The sequence below is a fragment of the Panthera onca genome, chromosome A3 (assembly GCF_046562875.1).
Source record: "Panthera onca isolate mPanOnc1 chromosome A3, mPanOnc1 haplotype 2, whole genome shotgun sequence".
In the NCBI taxonomy this organism is placed as follows: Eukaryota; Metazoa; Chordata; class Mammalia; order Carnivora; family Felidae; genus Panthera; species Panthera onca.
The window spans coordinates 84,721,102-84,744,667 of record NC_138341.1 but is presented as its reverse complement, the minus strand read 5'-3'; the positions used below and the strand labels follow the sequence as shown (position 1 = coordinate 84,744,667).

Sequence of the window (23,566 nt, the reverse complement as noted above, 5' to 3'; positions counted from 1 at the left end):
GTCATTGATCTACCTCTTACGGTTATTTATTTACCTTTGTGGAAAGGTGCGTTGATTCCATCTGAGTACGAGGCCACCCCAGGAGGTGGGAAGGAGGTCAGAGTAAATTTGGCTAATGATGTGGCATTTTCATCTTTGGAATGAAGGGAAATAAAAGACCGATGCTTACTATCGATGCCATTTTGTCTGTACTGGAAGAGATCTGAATGACCGAAGCTGTCCTGTGAGAACTCTGTGTTCTGTCCGATCTGCTTTTCCTGAGTCCTCCCCTGCCCCACCCACTCCTAGCCCCATGCAGCAGCAATTCTGCGCTTTGACCCTTGAGCTTTCTACCTAGGAATGTTCTCCCGGGAACCTCTTTGAGCATATTGGTAAAGCTACCACAATAAGATTGAATGACATGCCATTGGTAACATTAGCTGTTTTAGGTTTAACTGTAGCCCATTCAGTCAACAATGTATGTGTTTATTCCCCTGCATATACACGGGGTAAATGGTATTTTACTTCAGTATCGTAAGGACCTTGGAAGATGAAATAAAGTGTGTCAGAAGTACCTAAGGAAAAAAGATGCCTTACAGGTCGAAAGTACTGTTACCTTCACCGTGATTCAGTGTTGCTGTGCAGCGGGAGGTCATAAGACATCCCATGAAATGGAAAGTGACAGAAAAACAAACAAAAAAAGAGAACTCTGGCACTCTTTTGCCACGGACTGTTTCAAGTCCCTTCCCTGAGGTCCCAGTATTCCTGCTGTAATTAACATACATTATTTTGATTTGGAAACACGATTGGTTTATCATGATAATTTTTTTTTCAGTTGGATAGCATTTTCAGGGGGATGGAATTTCATCTTGGAGAGCTTATGGTTTGCAGAGGTGAGAATTGAAATCCTTCAACTCAGATTTCTTAGACTGGTGTCTACCTAGAGAATATTTTCTTATGTCTTTTGAATTTTTATATTCATGTAATTATTTATTTATGTGAATCACAGGACAGTGTTTTTCTTCTCCCCTTCTCCTTGGTTTTATTAAGAAATAATTGACATGCATCCTTCTCTAAGTTTAAGGCGTATAGCATGATGGTTTGATTTACGTATATTGTAAAATGATTACCACATAGGTTCAGCTAACATCCGTCTTATCATATAGATACAGTAAAAAGAAAAGAAAGAAGAGAGAAAAGGAAAAAAAAATATGTTCTTTCCTCCGTGCAATGAGAACTCTTAGGATCTACTCCCTTAACAACCTTTTTTTTTTTTTTTAAAGTTTATTTATTTTTGAGAGAGAGCACGAGAGTGTGAGCAGGGGAGAGGCAGAGAGAGTGAGAGAGAGATTGTAAAGTAGGCTCTGCACTGTCAGCGGAGAGCCCGATGAGGGGGTTCAGTCTCATGAACTCTGAGATCATGACCTGAACTGATACCGAGTGGAATGCTTAATCGACTGAGCCACCCAGGCACCCCAACAACTTTTTTATACATCATATAGTTATCATGTTGTGCATTGGACCCCCGGTGAAAGTTGGTGCCCTTTAACCATCTTCCTGCAATTCTCCCTTCCCCTGGTCCCCACCTCCAGTAACCACAAGTCCGATCTCTTTTTCTATGAGGGCATTTTTTCTTTTCCTTTTAGATTTCACACTTAATTGAGATCTTAGAGTATTTGTCTTTCTCTGACCTACTTCACTTAGCATAATGTCCCCAGGGTCCATCCTTGTTGTCACAAGTAGTAGGATTTCCTCGATTTTTATGGCTGAATAATATTCCATTGCTATATATATCCCAGGACTTCTTTATCCATTCATCCCTCAATGGACCTAGGTTGTGTCCGTGTCTTGACTATTGTAAATAATGCTGCTATGAACATGGGGGTGCAGGTATCTTTTAGAGTTAGTGTTTTTGTTTACTTTGGATATATTCTCGGAAGTGAAATTGCTGGATCATACGGTAGTTCTGTTTTTAACTTTTGGAGGAGGCTCCATACTGTCTTCCGTCGTGGCTGCACCAATTTATAATCACACCAGCAGTGCACAGGGGTTTCCTTTTTTCCACATCAATGCTAGCATTTGTCATCTTGTGTCTTTTAGGTGATGGCCATTCTGTGAGTATGAGGTGATATCTCATTGTGGTTTTAATTTGCATTTCTGTCATGACTAGTGATATTGAACATTTTTAATGTACTTGTTGGGCTTTTATATATCTTGTTGGGAGAAGATCTGAAAATAGTCCTTTGCCCGTTTTAATAATTGTTTTTGTTTTTGTTTTTCTTTTTTTTGCTATTGAGTTGTATGAGTTCTTTACATATTGTGGATATTAACCTTTTATCAGATATATGGTTTATCAATATTTTTTCCCATTCCATAATTTGTCTTTTTGCTTTGTTATAGTTTCTTTTGCTGTGCAGATGCTTTTTAGTTGGATGTAGTCCCACTTGTTTATTTTTGATTTTTTGCTTGTGCTTTTGGTGTTTTATCCCCTAAGTTATTACCAAGACCCACGTCAAGGAGCTTTATTCCTATGTTTTCTCTTAGGAATTTCAGGACTTAAATTTATGTTTTTAACCCATTTTGAGTAAATTTTTGTGGGTGGTGTAAAATATGGGTCCAGTTTCATTACATGTGAATATTCACTTCTCTGGCCCCATTTATTGAAGAGACTGTCTTTTTTTTGTTCCCATTGAGCATTCTTGGCTTGCTTGTCAAATTTTAGTTGACTGTATATGCTTGGGTTTATTTCTGGGCTCTCGATTCTGTTCTTTTGGTCTATTTGGTTTTATGCCAGGATCATACTGTTTTGATGACTATAGCTCTATAGTATAGCTTGAAATTAGGAAGTGTTATACCTCCTGCTTTGTTTTTCTTTCTCAGAATTTTATTTGCTATCTGGGATCATTCATGGTTCCATATAGATTTTAGGAGTATTTTTTCTACTTCTGTAAAAAATGCCATTAGTATCTTGATAGAGATTGCATTGAATTCATAGATGGCTTTTGATATTAGTGACATTTTAACAATATTAATTCTTCCAATCCATGAATATAAGATATGCTTTTTATTTGGGGCGCCTGAGTGGCTCAGTTGGTTAAGCATCCGACTTTGGCTCAGGTCATGATCTCATAGCTCGGGAGTTCGAGCCCTGTGTCGGGCTTTGTGCTGACAGCTCAGAGCCTGAAGCCTGCTTCGGATTCTGTGTCTCCCTCTCTCTTCCCCTCCACTGCTTGCACTCTGTCTCTTCGCATTGTCTCAAAAATAAATAAACATTAAAAAAATTTAAAAAAGAGATACGCTTTTTATTTATTTGTGTCTTTGATTTCTTTCCTCAATGTCTTTAGAGTTTTCAGAGTAGAAATATTTCACCTTGTCAGTTAAATTTACTCTGAAGTATTTTGTTGTTTTCAATGTTAACGTAAACGGGATTGGTTTCTTCATTTCTCTTTCAGAAAATTCATTGCTAGTGTATAGAAACACTACAGATTTTTGTATGTTAATTTTATATCCTGCAACTTTACTGAATTCATTGATTCAACCTAACAGTTTTTTCCCTGACTCTAGGATTTTCTCTCTATAAAATTATGTCATCTGTAAATACAGGCAAGTTTACTTCTTCCTTTCCAATTACGATATACCTTTTATTTCTTTTTCTTGCATAAGTGCTCTAGGCACTTGAATAGGAGTGGAGGGAATGGGCATTCTTGTGTTGTTTCTCATCTTAGAGGAACAGCTTTCAATGTTTCACCATTGAGTATGATATTAGCTGTGGGCTTGCCATATATGGCCTTTGGTACTTGAGAGATATTTCTTTCATACTGAATTTGTTAAGAGTTTTTTTTTTTTTTTTTTTTTATCATGAATGGATGTTGAATTTCGTCAACTGGTTTTTTTTGCACCTATTCAGATGATGATATGATTCTTTTCTTTCATTTTATTAATGTGATGGGTTGCATTAATTGATTTGTGGATGTTGAGTTATCCTTGCACCCAAGGGATAAATTCTACTTGATCATAGTGAATGTGCTGGTGAATTTTGTTTCCTAGTATTTTACTGAGAATTTTGCATTTATGTGCATCAGGAATATCGACCACTAATTTTCTTTCGTAGTAGTGTCCTTTTCTGGTTTTGGAATTAGGATCATACTGGCCTATAAAATGACTTTGGGAGTGTTCCTTCCTTTTTGATTTTTTGGGAAAAGACTGAGAAATATTGGTGTTAATTCTTCTTTAAATGTTTGGTAAAATTCACCAGTGAAGCCCCGACCTGGTCCTGGTCCTGGGATATTTTTGATTACTGATTCAATCTCATTACTAGTAATGGGTCTATTCAGATTTCCTATTTCTTTTGATTCAATCTTGGTAAGTTATGTGTTTCTAAGACCTTTTCCATTTCTTCTATGTTGTCAAGTTTGTTGGCATATAATTGTTCATAGCAGCCTTTTATGATCCTTTGAATTTCTGTGGTATCAATTGTGTTGTCTCCTTTTTCATTTATGATTTTGTTGATTTGGGTCTTTTCTCTCTCGTTCTTTTTTTGGTTAATTTAGCTAAGGACTTGCCAATTTTGCTTATCTTTTCAAAGAACAAAGTCTTAGTTTGGTTAATCTTTTCTATTATTTTCCCATTCTCTATGTTATTTATTTCTGCTATAATCTTTATTATTTCCTGTCTTCTGCTAACTTTGGTTTCAGTTTGTTTTTCTTTTTCTAGTTCCTTAAGGCATAGAGTTAGGTTACGTATTTGGGGTTTTTCTTGTTTCTCACTGTAGGCGTTTATTGCTATGAATTTCCCTCTTAGAATTGCTTTTGCTGCATCCCTGTTCTGATATGTTGTGATTCCATTTTCATTTGCCTCAAGCAGCTTTTTTATTTCCCCTTTAATTCTTTTTTTGATCCATTGGCCTATCAAGGGGTGTTGTTTAATGTCCATCAGTTCATGTATTTTCTAGTTCACCTCTTGTTCTTGGTTTCTAGTTTCATGCCATTGTGGTCAGAGGAGATACTTTGTATGATTTCAGTCTTTACACATTTACTAAGACTTGTTTTGTGGCCTAACACATGGTCTATTCTAGAAAATATTTCACGTGAGGTTGAGAAAAAATGGGTATTGTGCTGTTGTTGTTGGATAGAATATTCTGTACATGTTTATTAGGTCCATCTGGTCTATAGCATTGTTCAAATCCTCTGTTTCCTTATTGATTCTCTGTCTAGATGTTCTATCTATTGTTGAGAATGGGGTATGAAAGTCCCCAGCTATTATTGTATTACTGTTTATCTTTACCTTTATTTCTGTTCGTTTTTGCTCCCATGTTGGGTGCATAAAATCTACATGTTTTTTCATATTGTATAGCAATAACGGATTATTGTAGTTATGGTAACTTTTACTACATTTTTTTTTTAACTTTTAAACTGCAGTTGGAAGTGAATGTGTAAGTGAATAGTGACCATTATTACCATATTGCAGAATCTATGACTATATATATATATATATATATATATATATCCCATTACCATGATATTTACAATACCATTTTATGATTTTATGTTGTTAATTAGTGTTCTTTTACTTCCACCCAAAGAACTTCCTTTAGTATTTATTTTAAGGGAGGTTTGGCGGTGATGAATCCCTTCAGCTTTTGTTTGTTTGGAAAAGGCTTTTTCTCTCTTTTGCTTTGACGGCTTTGCCTGGCATAGAATTCTTGGTTGACAATTACTTTATTTCAGTATGTTGGATATGTCATCCCATTCTGTCCTGGTCCAAAAAATTTCTGGTGAGAAACTACTGGGGGTTTCCTTGTATGTAACCTCTCTCTCTCTCTTCTTTATTGTTCCTAAAATTCATTGTTCATCTTTGATTTTGACAATTTACTTATAATGTGTCTTGGTGTAATCCTATTTAGGTTCAACCTACTTGGGATTCTTTGGGCCTCATGGATCTGGATGTCCATTTCTTTGCCCAGGTTTAGGAAGTTTTTAACCATTATTGGCTAAATTATTCATTCTTTCCCTTTCTCTTTCACTAATCCTTCTGGAATTCCCATAATGGGACTATTGTTTGTTTGTTTGTTTTTTTCATTATGTTCCATAGTTCATGTAGGCTTTCTTCATTCTTTTTTTATTCTTTTATCTTTTTTCTCTCTCATGGATGCTACCCAATGTTCTATCCTCCAGATCACTGATTCTTTCTTCTGCAAAGTCAGATCTACTTTTGAAACTCTCTATTAAATTCTTTAGTTCAGTTATTATTTCTTTCAACTCTAGGATTTCTTTCTCTCTCTCACTCCCTTTTGATAGCTGCCTTTTCCTTAGGAACTACTTATTTTGTTCATGCTTTGTGTTCCTAACTTAGTTTAACTATGTCTGTGGTTTATTGTGGTCCACTAAACTTCTTTAAGAGGATTATTCTGAATTCTTTGGTGGTTCGTAGATCTCCATTTCTTTAGGGTCCGTTATTGGAACTTTATTAGTTTTCTTTGGTGGGATTATTTATGTGATTCCTCATAGTCCTTGATTCCTTATGTTGGTATTTTCACATTTGAGTAATTGTGCTCTTCTTTCGGAGTTTACAGGTTTTGGCACAGATGGTTCTTCACCAATCAGCTCAAGTTGACTTTTTGGGTGTGTGTGCTTGTAATGTCCTTGGGAAGGTGGGGCATGCTAATTATGGTCTGTTTTTGGATGAGGCAACTGTTGAGGCTGATTCATAGCCCTGCACTGGCAGGGAAGCAGGACCAGACCCAGAGCCTGTCTAATTCATTGATTGGGCATCCAAAGCAGGTTAGAGTGTTCTCTGGATTCCCTGGGAAGAGGAGGCCACCAGTTTTGCTCTGCTGAGAGGGGAGGCCAAGACTGTGCTTTCTGTTCAAGTGATACTTTTGGTAGGGGTGTTGCACGGGCTCTGAGGCTTCTGGTTGGTTCTGGTTAGGCTCCTTGGTTGGAGGCTGTATTCAGTGATGAGTGGGGCCACAAATTGGATTCTCTTCCCCGGGGCAGCAGGAGCAGCACCCTAACGCCTTTAAAGCTCATTATTGTTTCAACTCAAGCCAGTCTGCACCCCAAGTTTCCTGACCGAACAGGGTCACTGCAAACAGTTGGCTTTGCCAGGGCCATTTTGCTAAGTAAATATGAAATAGGCATCTGAGTGAAAAAAAAAAAAAAAAAAAGCAGCACACTGATAGATGTCCTGTTCTCCCCAGTGAAAGCACTGAAACCAGAAATCTAAATGATTCTTTCATAGACGTTATGTAGAAAATATGACCATGACATTGCAGAAATGACCCAGGACAGTTTTGTAAACTATATTTTTATGCTCTAGGCTGGAAAGCATTATCATTTTAAGTATAGAAGCGTTTTCTTTTTTACTATTTGTTTTAAGAATACTATACAGTGTCTTAACTTTCCCCTCACTCTTATATTATCAACCAGGAAGATTTTTCTGATGGAAAAGATTGCTAAAAGAGATCAGGAAATGTGCTTTTTCGAGGTATAATTCTCCATAAGAAAAGGCATAGACTACTAAATTATCCAAATAAAGTAGCATGGGCTATTAAATTATCCCTTCAATGTTAGGAATTTATGAGTGAACATTCACTATGCAATACTGAATGTTCATATTGTAGATCCAGAATTGTTTAAAAAGCCATTTTGCAAATAATCTGCTGTGAGGAAGCAGTGTAAATTCATTAAAATTGAGGAAAGCACATCATGTGTCTATATCCTTAAATGGCTGGCCTGTTTGGACTGAAATGAGTGATAATTTCGCTATAAATTCCAGTTAAGTTGGTGAACCAGTTAACTCAGTAAACAAATTAAGTGGGCTAAATTAAAAAAAAATAGATTGGATGATTAAAATAGATAGATCAAAATTAGAGAATACCATAAAGGAATATTCTCATTTCCTCCAAAATGAGAAATTTCTTGTGCTACCACTCCCAAAGAAATGAAGCAAGAGATTATGTATTTTTAAATTATTTGAGATGAATGTGTAACTTTTTGGGTATGTAAAGTAGGAAAATAAGTGGAGAAAAGTACTTGAATAAAAATCTGGAGGTTTACAACAACAACAAAATATATTTTTTAATGTTTATTTTTGAAGGAGAGAGACAGAGCGTGAGCTGGAGAAGGGGCAGAGAGAGAGGGAGACACAGAATCTGAAGCAGGCTCCAGGCTCTGAGCTGTCAGCCCAGAGCCCGACGCGGGGCTTGAACTCACGAGCTATGAGATCATGACTGGAGCTGAAGTTGGACGCCCAGCCGACTGAGCCACCCAGGCACCACCCCTTCATATATTTTTTTTACTTAAGATGCTTTTGTTTATTTTTTAAAAATCTGCCTATGTTTTGAGTATTACGAGATTTTCCTTTCTCTTATTTTTGTTATGCCTTCTCAAATAGCTAATGGATTTATCAGCATTCTTTTTGTTTTTAATGTTTTTTAAAGTTTATTTATTTTGAGAAAGAGAGAGAGAGAGCACAAGAAGGGGAGGGTCAGAGAGAAGTAGAGACAGAATCCCAAGCAGGCTCTGCACCATCAGTGCAGAGCCCAATGAGGGGCTCGAACCCACGAATTGTGAGATCATGACCTGAGTGGAGATCAAGAGTTGGACACTTGGGGCGCCTGGGTGGCTCAGCTGGTTGAGCGTCTGACTGTGGCTCAGGTCATGATCTCACAGTCTGTGAGTTTCATCCCCTCGACGGGCTCTGTGCTGACAGCTCAGAGCCTGGAGCCTGCTTCTAACTCTGTGTCTCCCTCTCTCTCTGCCCTTCCCCTGCTCACACTCTGTCTGTCTATCTCTCTAAATAAATAAACATTAAAAAAAAAAAAAAGAGTTGGACACTTCACCGACTATGCCACCCACTCACCTCAGATTAATCGGCATTCTTAACCTGGATCGGATGATTTGGCCCCTGGTGATTTTTCTAGTGCCTCTGATACCTTTTTCAGCTTGTTTTCTAAGGAGACAGTATGTATTCACTTTTTGTAGAAATAAATTTGGAGCCTTTCAAACTCCTGAGTTTTAGTATTTTTCGTTTTGTTTCTTGGATTTTCTTCTCTTTTGCCTCCCCCGCCCCTCTTAAAAGTTTAAAATTAGTCTCCCAGGGGCACCTGGGTGGCTCAGTTCGTTGTGTCCGGGTTCCGTTCAGGTCATGATTTCGCGGGTTTGTGAGTTCAAGCCCCGCATCGGGCTCTGCACTGACGTCTCGGAGCCTGGAGCCTGCTTTGGGTTCTGTGTGTCTCCCTCGCTCTCTGACCCTCCCCCGCTTACCCTCTGACTCTCTCTCAAAAATAAATAAACATTAAAAAAATAAAAAAAAATAAAATTAGTCTCCCATTCTCACATTTGTTTTTGTTTTTGTTTTGCTTCCCGCTGTGGGTCACTTCTCTCCCAGTGATATTGCTGGGATTTCTTCTCTGTCCCACCATCGAGTTTCAATTTTCTTTATGCATCTATTGACAATTCTTTAGCTATAGTATCCTTATCTTTCCCTTTTTTGTTTTCTTTCATAGAGATAGCCATGCTGTCTCCTTTCTATGGGGATTTGCCAAGCTAGTGGAAATTTCAAACCAATATATGTTGATGGACAACTAATTTTTCATGCAGTTCTCATTGAATTTCTAATCGACCTTCCTCCCTAATTTCCTTTTTTAAATGTTTATTTATTTATGTTTGGGAGACAGAGACAGAGAGAGAGAAAGAGAGAGGAGAGGGCATGCACAAGCTGGGGAAGGTGGAGGGGCAAGAGAGAGGGAGACAGGGAGAGAATCCCAAGCAGGCTCAGTGCCCTGCACAGAGCCCCATATGAGGCTCAAACTCACGAACCGTGAGATCAGGACCTGAGTGGAAACCAAGAGTCAGATGCTTAACTGACTGAGCCACTTAGGTGCCCCTCTAATTTCTTGTCCACAGTCGCTCAGCCTTGCCCTCTGTCTTCGTAATGGGCGCAAACCCTGTCTTTTTTACTTGCATGTTTGGACCCTCCTATGTCTGGCCGGCTTTGGTTGCATCTAAGAAACTTTAGGCTGAGAATTCTGCCTAGCCAACTTAACATGGGTATTTTATTTTATTTTATTTTTTAGATCACTCTTTTGTTTTAAGTTTTTGTTTTAATTCCAGTTAACATAGAATGTTATATTAGTTTCAGGTGTACAATAAGCAGGCATTTTATGCATTCTTCTCATCAGCTATCCAGGTGGCACTTCCACACCCATCCTTTCGGGAAGAGACTTGTCTGGAAGGAAAAAGACCCCTTAGATGGGAGGCGGCACCGTGTGCATGTTGAGTCAACCGACAGACAGACAGGGTTCTGACAGGGGCTCTCCGCTTACACTGTGTGTGTTCCCCTGCGTCAGCCGCTGAGTTCTGTGCACCCTTCTGCATTCTTGGAGACAATAACACCCAATTCGCAGGGTTTCAGTGTGCATTTTGTACTTGGAGCGTTTCCAGCAGGTTTTAATTCCCTCTGTACTTACCTGTGGTCGAGACGTCAGAAAACTTACAACCGTTAGACACAGCAGACACGGTGGACGTGACAGAAGCTGGGGGTGGTAGAAATAATGCCATCGCCATGGCACTTTGAACATTTCAGAGCAGTCGTGTTGTCCATTTCACTTAATCTTTACAATGACCCTGAGGTCCGGTGATGACCCCTGGCCCCTCAGCAGGGAACTGGAGTGTCTCTTTAGGGCACTGCCGCCGTGTGATTAATTTGGGAGGGAAGAAATGCCCCCGAAAAAGCCACGTGGATATCAGGAAGGTAATGGCCAGTAAGAGATCATCCTGGGGGTGGAAAATTGGAGCCATTCAGCCTTGTAGAAAAGAGGAGTTTTATGTTTCATTCCCAAGTTCAGAGAAAAGAAAACCTTTCCTTTTCTTTTCCTCTTTGTTGTTGCTGGCAAGACTCTGTAAGACTGCAACTCACATATAAGACACGCTGGGCCAACTTTTCAAAGAGCCTCTATACTTTGCATGTGTGAGATTTTTCATGCATAGCTACAGCTCTGGGTGGTGGTAGAACTTGTGGGGTGGAGGGGAGGGTGGGCACAGATGGGTTTTTCACATTTGCCACCTCACTTTGAATGTGTAAATGTACTAATTTTGTGAGATTTGGTTTTCTTAAAAGTAAGCGCTCTTGAAGCAGGCTTCTATCTGGAGCAGTGTAGTCTTTAAATGAACAGTTCCGAAAATGATCAGGAATCCGTGCCTGTCTGCCCGGACAGTGGTAAGAAGGTGGTGCATTGTTTGAAACAGAACTCAGTCGGTCGGATGAGAGCTCCAAATTATGTTGCAATTTGTGTGGACTAGACTGGTGACTTTCGGTTGCTTACAGGGCATGTCATGCCTTTTTTCCTAGCACTTTCTGTCTCAATTGGATCTTCACTAGGGAACGATTGAATGTCTCCGAGTTAGTGATTCAATAACAGAAAACCTGGAGAGTTTGGTGGATGCTCAGAAAGACCTACATTCCTTCTTTCTGATGTGACCACCAGTAACTTTAAACTCTCCAGGTTTGGCTATTTGCCATTGATGTTGGTTAGGATAACGAAGGTTACCTGATAGTAGAAAATACCCATCAAAACCTCAGTGGCTTAAAACTACGAGAGTGTATTTCTTCTTTTTTTTTTTCTTTTTTAAGTTTTTTTTTTAAAGTTTATTTATTTATTTTGAGAGAGGGTGAGCATGAGCAGTGTAGGGGTGTAGACAGAGAGGGAGAGACAGAATCCCAAGTGGGCTCCATGTGCTGTCAGTGTGGAGCCTGATGAGGGGCTCAATCTCATGAACTGCAGTTCAGTTCTCATGAACTCACAGTTTCAGGTGTACAGTGTAGTGATCCGACACTTCTATATATTACTTGGTGCTCATCGCATGTACTCTTTTTAAAAAATTTATTTATATACTTTTTTAATTGAGAGAGAGAATATCTTAAGCAGGCTCCACACTCAATGTGGAGCCCAAGGCGGGGCTTGATCCCATGACTCTGGGATCATGACCTGAGCTGAGGTCAAGAGTCAGAAGCCCAGCTTGTCTGGGCCACCCAGGTGGCCTGTACACCCCTTAACCCCCATTACCTACTTCACCCATCCCCCCACCTGCCTGGAAGTTTACTTCTTGATCCCATTGCGTGTCCAGCATGGGTCAAGGAGAGGTGTCCACCAGCTGTAGACAATTAGGGTCTCAGAATGATGGCAGCTCCTCTCTGCACCTGTTTCTGCACTCAACCGCAGCAGGAGGAAGGGGACATGGGGAAGATCGCCCTGGCTGGAGCTTCAGCCCGAGGTGACACCTGCCATTTCTCACGTGTCATGGGTCAAAAAAGTCACATGACCATGCTGAACTTCAAAGCCCTGGAAGGGATGTCCAACCCTACTCTGAGCCTAGGAAGAGGAGAGAAATTAACAAACTGCCTATGACCACCTCATCATCCACTGAGCGTAATCACACAGGGAAGGAATTCGTCTGTGTTTCTGCTAATTAGCACTGCCAGGGCTAATTTCTCCGCCCCAGACATTTCTGAGCATTGGTAAAAAAGTGTCGTCACGTATGTTCCACAATAGTCCCCAGGAAGCGAATGTTCTGCATCCTTGGGAGCTTATAGTACAGCAGCTTCAAGGACTACTGATACCTTGAAACGCTTTCAGTGACAATGATTATGATGAAAATAATAGTGAAGAATGGAAACGTACCCACAGAGACAACTGCACCCCTTAAGCTGTGCTTTAGCTCTATTTCTTCCTTTTGAAAGTGTCTTGCAAGTCGTAATCAAAAGACAACATCTTCATGATCAACTTAATCAACATTTGATGGGGAGGGAAGATAAGGCTCCAAGAAGATAGAGGAGACTTTTCAGAATTAGGTAAGATTTTGAGCAATTGAGTTTTTTCTTTTTTTTCTATACATTTCACAATCTAGGGATTAAAAAAAGGTCACGTAAGAGAATTAGAGACTCAGAACTGCCTTGGGGGCCGGGTTTGGACTAAACTTATCTTTCCTCCCCTTCAGTTTGTCTTTTTTTTTGGTTTGTTTCCCTTTCAATTTTCCTCCTGGGGTACTTTTTCTCCTCCTTTAAACTCAAAAGAGAACTGGCGCTAAAAAATTCCATACTCCCTGACTTTCAGGTTCCAGAAAGGGGTGGTGTATTACTGTAGCATTGACTTGAACTCTTTTATCACATACACCACTTGGGTATAGCCCTTTGAAGAATGCAGATGTGGCCACGATTTCCAAAGTTGGGGCTATGTTTTTCCTGTCAAAGTCTGCTTAGACACCAGCACCGGGAAATTGGAAGCACCAGTCCGAAGTGAAGTGGGACAATTGCCCAGTGAATCAGGGGGATCTGGCAGAATCAATCGGCAGGTCTCACTTCGAGAATTCACCTGTCTGCTCTGATTTGGATGTGATGCTCCAGGCCCGTGTGGATGATGTTCAGAGTGGACTTTTTTTGGAGGTGATTCCCATTGACCACTGAACTGTGGAGATCAAGGTTCCGTCTTCCCCCTTGCAGGAAAGGATGGCATCTTGGACCCTTGCCTGTGGCCTGGGTAGTGTTACAACCTTCTGTGAGGCCTCTGGGCATTTGTGTCTGTAAATACTCTTGCTGGCTGAACTAATGATGGAGAGTAGAGATTCTGGCCCAAAGCTAACACCCTAGAGCTTTACTCTTCCCTCACTCCCCCCCCCCCCCCAAATATTAACAAAACAAGGACGTTATCACATTACCAATCCTGGGTGCAATTGAATGTTTGCCAAGAATTCCACGCTTCCCCCTCCCATAATACGTTTTATTTTTCTTTCGGGGATTTGTTTTCTGAGTCAGTTTACTTCTTCGTGGTCCAATAATCACCAAATGGAATTCTCTCCATCTTTCATCCTTCATCATTAGGGGGAAAATACGGTATCATTTTCTGGTGAGGAATAAATATCTCAAAATGAAAAACAATATTTAGTGACCAAAAAAAAAAAAAATCCCTCAAGAGCACTATTTTTTCTGATGAATCAGAGCTGGAAGTGATTAAGGGCTCAGAGCATTAAAACAATGAGCACTCACGTCCATTCCTTCATTTTCATAAGAAAATCAAACATCCTCTTTTAAGGAAGTGGGGAGTTGCTTAACAAATCTTTCAAGTGAGCCATAGATAAGTGCATTGGCATGGTTTGAGGAAATGCATAGAGGAAATTAAAAATATTTATTTTATTGAACTAATATTCCCAGCTGGAGATTAAAGTAGCAAATGGAGCCCACAACTGTAAGGTGGATGCTATTCGGCCATTTAGTTTCTATTTACTTAGTTCCTAGCTGTCAACTTGAACTTGAGTGGAAGTTTTCAATTGTAAACATCTTAAGTGCTTATAGGCGTGTTCCTTGTATATAAAATGGGGTCATCTCTGATTATATTTTCGGATAAAAATATGTGGAGTTTGATTTTCTTTGAGCTGGTGAATTTTTTTTTTTTAATACGCACAGACTTTGAAATTCCTGGGACTCTTAAGTTTGACTAAAATTTTGCTGTGGCGTAGAGAATTATGATTTCATGATCGTGCTAGTCGGGAAAGTTTCTGATGCCATTTTATAATGGCTTTCAAAGAAAAACATTTTTGAAGGCGTTATTTAGGAATCGGGGCTCTCTACTTTCATTTTGGGCTGCTCCCTCTTAGCTATTGGATCTGAGCGTTTGCTATTCAAGCTTCGTTGTGGTCGTTTCAGTCATCAGTGTCTTCTTCACGGATGGACAACCGTAGTACTTTTTACTTTGAATTTATAAGGGAAGGGGTATCTGGAATGCAGACATATCACATTGAGATAGTCATGTTTGCTCAAGAGGCAAGATAGTAGCTGCAATAGGTAAGCTTCCATCAGTAGTTACTGTGTTCCAGGCAATAGACTAAAGAATTTTATGTCCCTTATTTCTTGTGGAGACAGTTACCGTTTTGTAGTAACCATAATTATCATCATTTTACAGGTGAGGAAATTGACCTCTCAGAGCGGATACCTAACTTTCCCACCAGCCCCTAGCTGGCATGAGGCAGAGCTGGGGTTCTCCTGGTACGTGCCGGCTTGCTTTCTCCACCAGACGTTGTGGGGCTTCTCTTACAATGACAGAGACCCGGGTGTTTAAAGATGGTCCTAAAGCTCCTGGGGCAAAAGGTGATAAATGCAAAAGCCGGGCTGCGTTTTTCCCATCCCCTTCCAGTTCATAGAAATTCTCCTGCAAAACAACCATGCATTTGCAAGCAGGCTTTTCCATGGAAAAGCTAGCGTGGGCACACATTCAATTCAATTCCCACTGTGCTTTCTCACAGAGGTTCTTCCACAAGATTACAAAGACTGGGAACCTAGCCTATTATTATTAATAATTTTTAAAAGTTATTCTGGCTTCTTTCAGGGCCATATCAGTTTCAAAGATCGCTGTCAGGGTGGGAGCAGCTGAAGTTGAAATGGCCTGAATGCTAAATGTAGCCTGAGAGCGGAAACTTTGTTCTTCAGAGTTGAAAAGTCGGTGGAATATTCATAGAAATGTAATATGAGCACAGGATACCGAGTCAGTGTCAAAACTTTGTTCCAAACCATATTTGCTATTTGTAAAACTGGCTCCTCAGGGAGGAGGCTGGGGGATGAGAGGGCAAAATGGGGTGGATTACAGCATGCCTTGACACAGGGCTGTGGGTTGGGTTGGGGGCTCTCTTCCCCACAGAGGGAGGGTCTTTTCTCCACAGGAATTAGAGTTCTAGGGGGGCAAAGGTAGTGGGGTCCAGCCTTTCCAGGAGGACGATCTCTGCCTCGGATATATGGAAACCTTTCCTTCATGTTTCCACCTAACATTTGTGCCTGAGTTTGAAAAAGGAACAATGGAGAGATCTATGTGGAAATCGCGGTGTGCGTTTTTTTGCAAGTGCAGAAGTGACTCCATTTGCTTTTTCCTTGAAGTTCTCCTGATCAAGATATTGATAAAAAAAAAATCATGGCGGTGTAGATCCCAATGAGTACCATCTTCTGACGTTGGGATTGTATCTTAAAACTAACCAAAGGAATCATTTACTGATGACCCAAATTTCCTTTCACGAATTAACAAATTCTCTCTCATTTTTCCCCCCGTGGAACTCTACTCATCTGTAGTTAATCTAAGAATTAACATTTAGCAAATTACTGCCTTCAATGAGGTATGTGCCTAGTGGCTCGGTTGATTAGAACCCTGTGCTAATGAGATCACGAGTTTAGTCCTCAGGAGGGCTGGTTCCCTTCACCATGGTCCCCCTCTGAACCCCAGCCAGGTCTCTAAATGAACACTGCTTACAAGTGGCCTTCTGGGGAAGAATCAACACAGATTTTTCATCATTTGTGGGAAAAACAACAACTCAAAGCAGATGCCTTGAGTATGACAGTGATCCCATGGGGTAACAAAATGGCACCCTAGAGGCTGCAAAGATTTTTTGCAGACTATGGAAGGCTTTCGGGCTGGGAAACAGGTTTGGTATGTGTAGGTGGCTCCAATCCTACAAAGTTAAAGGGGGAGTGTCATCTAGGAACAGTAGGAAGCTGGATGCCAAGGGGCGTCTGTGGGGACAGACTGAGAGGAGCAGACTTCGAGGGACACTTGAGGGGAATTTTGTTGAGTTTTCACTAATCATTTCTTTAAAAGATGGATCATTCTGGGCCTCCCCATTAAGGTCTGTAGTCATGCAACCCATGGGACCATTTCTTCCACAGCCAGGCCACTCTAACCTTTTGTCTCAGGCTGGCAGGAGACACAGTAGCTAAGAGCTTGAAGAGCAGGGGTGGCTCTCACTCTCTTGCTTTCTCTCCATTTTCCACTCCCAGAAACCACTTTTTCAGATCCAGGTCCATTTCCAAGGCTAAATCTCTCCCAAGCCTGACTGGGTGCATTGATATCCTCCGAGGCCATTTCTTGGGTTTAGGGAAGAATAACGCGTAATGAGCTCCAGCTGTGCCTGGTGGCATTCCCCCTTTGAAACCAGCAGGCTTTACTGGCTTTCTCCCATTTTCCAAGAATATGCTTCTCTAGGCAAGGGACCACCTCCTTTTTTTTTTTTTCTTTTTAATTAAAAAAGATTTTTAACCACTGCACCCTTATCACCTAGCAGATTGCTTTGTATTTAGAAGTTCAATAAATATTTGTTGAATATTCAGTTATGCAATGGGTTCCACTTGAACAGGGGCAGTTTCTTAAATGTTATCATTTTATTTTTCTCTTTACAAAATTATACGTGCTGACGGGAAAGAAATTAGAAAACAGAGAATAAATATCAGTAGCCTTTCTTGACATTTTGGGGTGCATGATATTTACATCTGTATGTATACCTATCATCTATACGGGACTCAGACAATACATATTATTGTGTAATCTTGTTTTTACTCCTATAAAAATCTTTGCATGATATTATATATTGATATTATACACTCTTCCGCTTGTTATCTTTAATTTTTTTTGGAGCACTTTATTGCATGACTGGACTTCAGCTTAATCAGTCACATATTAAAATCTCCTTGTCGCTTAAACTTTCTACACAGTTTTGTTTATTTCCTTGGGACGAATTCCTACAGGAGGAATTGCACGGTTCCGTGGTTTTCTAATTCACTATGTGTTGGCAAGTTATGGGTCAGAGAGGTAGCACTGATATGAACTCCCGCCTGCAACAATCTAGAGAACAGCCACTTTGCTCCCTTGAACTTGAACGGTATTATCTTTCTTTTATGTATTTGCTGATTCACAGGCAAAAGATATCCATGTTCGTATACTTGGCATCTCCTTTATTAGTAGTGGAACCGAGTATTTTTTCATGTGGCCATTTTAATGCCTGCTTTGCAAGTTGACTGTTGACATCTTTGAAGAGCTATGTATTTTGGGGGCCAGTGGACTTACTGCTCTCTGTTTCATCGGGTTATTGTTGAGAAGAATTAGTTGAAGCAATCTATTCGAATAAGCTTAAAACCTACAAAGCGATACAGAGATATGTTGATCAGGTTTGTGACCCGGAAGGGTGAGGGTCAGAGGGAATGGTACCTGCCGACAAATGGGCTGAGTAAATGGGTACCAATGAAGGCCTGCGTGAGCTCTGCCAGAGGAGAGGGCAGGGAGGGACACCTGTGAAGAAAGGGAAAGAAGACCTGGCCTGAAGATCTGTTACCTTGAGAAGGTCACTGGGAATAGACAAGGTCAGAGATAAGACAGGGACCGGCAGCTCCACATGGGAGCCAATTAGAAACAAAAGGGAGCAAGATGGGCCCGGGAGCTATAGGAGACGATAGAGATCGTGCCCCGGGGGTGCTCCGCCATCTCCCTGGGGGCTGGGGTGCAGGCATCTCCTCAGATGTCCCTAAACCAGCCACGGAAGAGAGAAAACATCAGCAGTGACACTTTTCTGAAGGCTCATCTCCAGTCCAGTGTGACCAGGCCAGGTGTGTTTAGAACACAAAGGGCAGCCAGTGCCACTGCCCACAGGTGTGATCTTCTGGCAGGTGCACACCTGTGCTTTCCTGTAAGTCCCGGGAGTAACCACATCTGGGAAAGGGAACGACAGAAATAAGTGGTAATTAGTTAAAGGTAAAATACTGCACTAAAATTGCCCAGCATGTATATTACCCCAGTTATGTAAAATAATATATATAAATATATGTCCTATGGGGTGCCTGGGTGGCTCAGTCGGTTGGGCGACCGACGTCTGCTCAGGTCATGATCTCACCGTTTGTGAGTTCCAGCCCCGCGTCGGACTCTGTGCTGACAGCTCAGAGCCTGGAGCCTGCTTCGGATTCTGTGTCCTGCTCTCTCTCTGCCCCTCCCTCGCTCATGCTCTGTCTCTCTCTCTCTCTCAAGAATAAATAAAACACTAAACAATAAATTAATTAAAATAAATATATCATATATATAATTATAAATATGTTAATATGTTATATACCTGGTATGTATAACTATATATAGTGTGTATGTGTATAGAGTAATATGCAATACATATACTATACATATAGTATGCATATTACTATACGTATGATATATGTATATTTTACCGCATATATAAAATACATAGTTATAGGCATATACATGCATGCCCATGGTCATCTCCAGAGAGTGGTAATGAGGGGAGACAGGGAGGATGAATTATCTTTGCTTTTATTCACGTTTTTAGGTGTTGCTTCACTTGTTCCAACAAATACGTATTAATTCTCTAATCTGTAAATGATCGAGTAAAGAAAAAAAATTGTTGAGACTAAAAAGACGTCTGCTGTGTGTGTGGCCTGGCCCTGTCACTGCAGCATGGGTGGGGATTTGTTAGGCAGCGGAGCGGGCTGTCACCGGAGTCCCTGCTAACTCGGACAGAGGAACTCCTGGAAGTCCCTGACCGTCACACCTGGGCCCCGCAGAGTGCTGGGCTCATTGGCACGTCACACTTAGATGACAGGGGTAGCCGTGCCTTCTTGGCAGGCAGGACTCTAGCCAACAGGTAAGACCTTTCCAGGCTGGGAGTAAACATAGGCCGCCTTTCCAGATCAGGTGAGCATCGCCACCTGGCAGGGAGGAGGCACGGATTCGTTGCAGGAGAAAGAACTTGAGCTTGGGGCAGGAGGAAAAATGAGAACTTGAGTTCAAGGGCTGCCACTGCCGCCATGAAATGAAATATCTGACTGGGACTTTTTGTTTTTACATCAGGGAAAGCTGCTTTAAGGTAATCCTGTTTCCTATGTCTTTCATGTTCCACTGTCCTGTGATCTGGGGACAGAGTAGGGGAACAAGATTGAGCTGATCTCGGACTTTCTGGAGCTACACTGGAGTTGGGGAGATGGACGGATGGTACACCATGGACCGAACAGAGAGAAAGATTGCTCCGAAGGAAACCAAAAAGGGTGGGAAGATCAGGACTGGCCTGTTTTGGATCCGGAGGTAATGGGACGTCTTCCTGAGGAGAGGATGCTTTAAACCGAGTCGGGAATGAAGAGAAGGGGCCCGCAGGTGAGTAGTAGCTCACAGAAGGGGGATCCAGGAGGTGGGACTCCAGCTCAGCCTGTTGGCTGTGTGTCTGGAGAGCAGCAAGTGTGGGGAGCTGGTCAGGATGAGGTTTGAGAAGCCAGCAGGTATCGGGTCACGCCTGGTCCTATATGTGGGCCATATCTGGATGTTTGATTTTATCCTCAGTACAAAGGCAAGGTCAAGCGTGCTTAGAAATCTGACATAATAATGCAACATTAAGTTTCAACTCAGCATGTGTAATGATTTGCTGAGTGACTGCAAAATAAATAAACGGATTGATGCTCCAGGGTCAGAAAATGTCTTTTATTTTATTTTATTTTATTTTATTTTATTTTATTTTTATTTTTTCTATTCTATTCTATTCTATTCTATTCTATTCTATTCTATTCTATTTTATATTCTATTTTTTTCTATTTTATTTTATTTTTAAGCTATGGTTTTGACTTCTGTTACATGAAAAATCACTCCCATTTAGATTTATTTCCTCCAGATGAGGAAACCATCCCAGCGAAGTGAGAAAAGATGGGGCCATATCCCTGTGAAACCAGCAGGCACCTGGGAGCTAGCAGGAGGGAGAGAACAAACACGGGCTTTGAGGTCAGGTAGATCTGGTTTCCAGACCAGCTCTGCACTTACCGATGTGGGGCTTTGGAACAGACAGCCTGTAGGTTCTCTGTGAGGCCCATTTTCCATCTTTAAAATGGACATAATACCATTTACCTCCTAATATAGTGGTGTGGACTCAAAGGGGAGAATTTAAACATCTGGCACACAAAAGACACTCAAGAGATACTGGTTTCCATGTTCCTTCATCCCCCCACATTTGACCAAGCCTTCCCCAAATAGAACATCCTTTAGAGTCTTACCCATTTTTTGTTGTCGTTGATGGGACATCCGAAAGGATGTGAGGGTTTTTTTTTTCTTGTTTGTTTGTTTGGTTTGTGGTAAGCTGACTTTGCACTTTAAAAGGGAAAAGAAGGAAATCTGTAGTACCTCCAACAATGAGCCTTTTTAAAGCCTGCATTGGACTCCAATTTCAAAGAATATTCTTATTAACATACTTTCTTATAAATGGAGCGCTGCTCATCAAATATTTATAAGTAGTAGCCCGAGAAGCCAGCACAGTGCTTGGCAAGCCTGGGGACATTTCCCACGTGCGCTGTGGGATGGCGTAGGCAGGGGAGATCCTTTAATTTTGTGACATGGTTTGGGGGCTCCAGCGTGAGCTAGTCTTGGCAAGGTTTCTCCCTGCTCTTGGCCTGTTCTGGAGCCTTTCAGGACTCCCACGTAGACCGTCCTTGCAGGCAACTCCCTTTGAAGTCCCCGGGAGCTCTTTGAATGGAAAACATACACAACGGGGTGTTGATGCAAGTAAGCATCAGACCTGATATACGTGGAGAATAAAGGTGCTTCTCACCCCAAATATTAGCTCTTTAGCCCAGAAACTATGGTTTGATCATTAAATAAAAAGGCCACCCCCTCCCCGCCAAAACCCACAATCTACCACCAAAGCACCACCATCCACTCACTCAGGAAACGATAAACCTGCTAATTACCAGAGAGTTTTAATTAAGCAACAGATATAGACAGTGCAGGGCTCTGTTTTTACTTTAGGCATATCAATAAAATAAAATTCCCAATTCCAGGGAAACTTGCTAAATGAAAAAAAAAATAAACATTACCGTCTTTTGAGATATCACTCATCGAGTGCGATAATTTAGAAAAATATCTCTATTAGAGATAGTTAGAGATATTTTTTGGTTGCAAATGCAGTCGCCGGTACAGCACCAAGCTGCAATTCGCAGACAGGTTAAGTAAATTAAATCACTCACTGTCTTTTTTTTTTCCAATGGCTTTAAAAGTTAAAGGTAATTTGCAAAGAAAATGCTCCGTTTGAATTGGTTTGTAATATCTGTTAATGATCTTTAAAAAAATCCACTTATTCACAATCCTGTCCCTGAGGGAATTCCAACATGCTATCGGAAAAATTTCTTAAGTCTGAAATGTCATTAGCTAGTGATTTCTTTGAAGTAAAAAGCCCTGAAAAAATAAATTATATAAGGTATACAAGTGCGCAGGACAATCACTTTGATGAATAATATCTGTGTTTTTCGTACCTAAAAATGCAACAATTGAAATCCAAGCTGCTAAATTATAGAGCTGTCTTCTGAATTACCTCGGTGTAGGTATGCCTGTTCTGTTTATTTCACACGTATATTGAGTTCTTCCATATATTTATAGATTGTTGATGTGAAAACAGTAGTGTTGGGCCAATTTTGATTATGTTCATTGTGTTTACCTTTTGGAAACGCAAGGTGTTGCCTAAATACAGCTCTACAGGTGTTGCCATCCAGAATTAAAACAATAGGCTGTTTCCATGCAGTATCGTGGATCCCAGGGCCAGGTGCCCCAAACGGGGGTGCGAATACCTTCGCAGGCCCGCGAATTGTCCAATATTCGATAACAGAGCTGTGAAATACTACACCAAAGGGGAAATTTTCTTCCTGACCTCAGCTGGCTATCGGTTTTTGCCTGGAAGCAGGGGAGTCTTTGTAATACAATATTAGGCAGTGTAACTGCGGATGCTGGTTTGGCTGCTATAAATAGCTAATCTTTGCGTTTTCTTTTCTTTTTTTTTGAAGGAGGAGTGGGATTTTCTTAAAACCATTGGCTGCAGGTTAATTACACATTTCATAAGAACACATTTCCTTGTAGCCAGCCTAAATTTGTTACCTTTTAATCCCGCTTTATATAAGGCTAGAATTGTATGAGCCTCCAGGAGCACCTTCATTAAGTCTTTATTTTCTACGTTGGACCTTTAACTTTTTTTTTCTTTTTCTTCTTACACATCACTTACCTCTTAGCTAAACTGCGAAGGGACCCAGTTTTATTCATTTTCCCTCAAGGAGAAGGCATTCTCTCCTTCCTAGTCTGGCTAGGTGTGATTCTTATTTTCTGCTCTGTAACTGACATCTGGAGAATACACTGACCATAGGTAAGAACAAGCCACTGATTGATTTTAATAAAGATGTTCGATAATATTTAGTGCTTCCATTTACTTCACCGAAGGAATGGAAATCAATATTTGAAATGTTTTGGGGAAGTTTTCTTGGGGTTCCATGTATGGAAGATTACACAGAGCAGGAACATGGGACCCAATATGCTATCCTGGAGAGAACACATCCCGTAATCACCTTGCAGGACAAGAAAGAGAATATATAGCCACCGTGCCCGATGGCCCCTAGGATGGGACTCCCCTTTCCTCCTTAAAGATAACCACTCTTCTGATGTCTAACACCACAGATTTGTGTTTTGTTTTTCAACTTCAGGTGTATTTATGGGCTGTATCTGTGTTGCTGGGTGCAATCCTATTTTCCTTGTTTCATTCCCTTCGATTGTATCAATACCCATTTCAGCCTTGATGATCATTTTGGTTGTTTTCCGTTTTTGGCTCTCTCAGAGAGTGCTACTGTAAGCTTCTTCATGCACGTCTTTGATGGGTGTGCGTGCGTTTTCTTTGGGTAGAGAGACTAAGGGGGAAGTTACTAAGTAGTAGGGCATGACTGTGCTCAGCTTTAATGATGTCCGTTTTCCAAAGAGGTTGTATCAGTT

The 23,566-nt window shown here is 40.8% G+C and overlaps 1 long non-coding RNA gene across 1 annotated transcript in view; it reads left to right on the top strand.

The window, feature by feature from the left end:
• The window catches only part of LOC132663505 (uncharacterized), a 99,261-nt gene that overhangs the window by 20,374 nt on the left and 55,321 nt on the right, over positions 1-23,566 (top strand). The window contains exon 2 of the long non-coding RNA XR_009603085.3: positions 19,707-19,936. This is a non-coding gene — a long non-coding RNA (uncharacterized LOC132663505). The remainder of the gene's footprint in view (positions 1-19,706; positions 19,937-23,566) is intronic.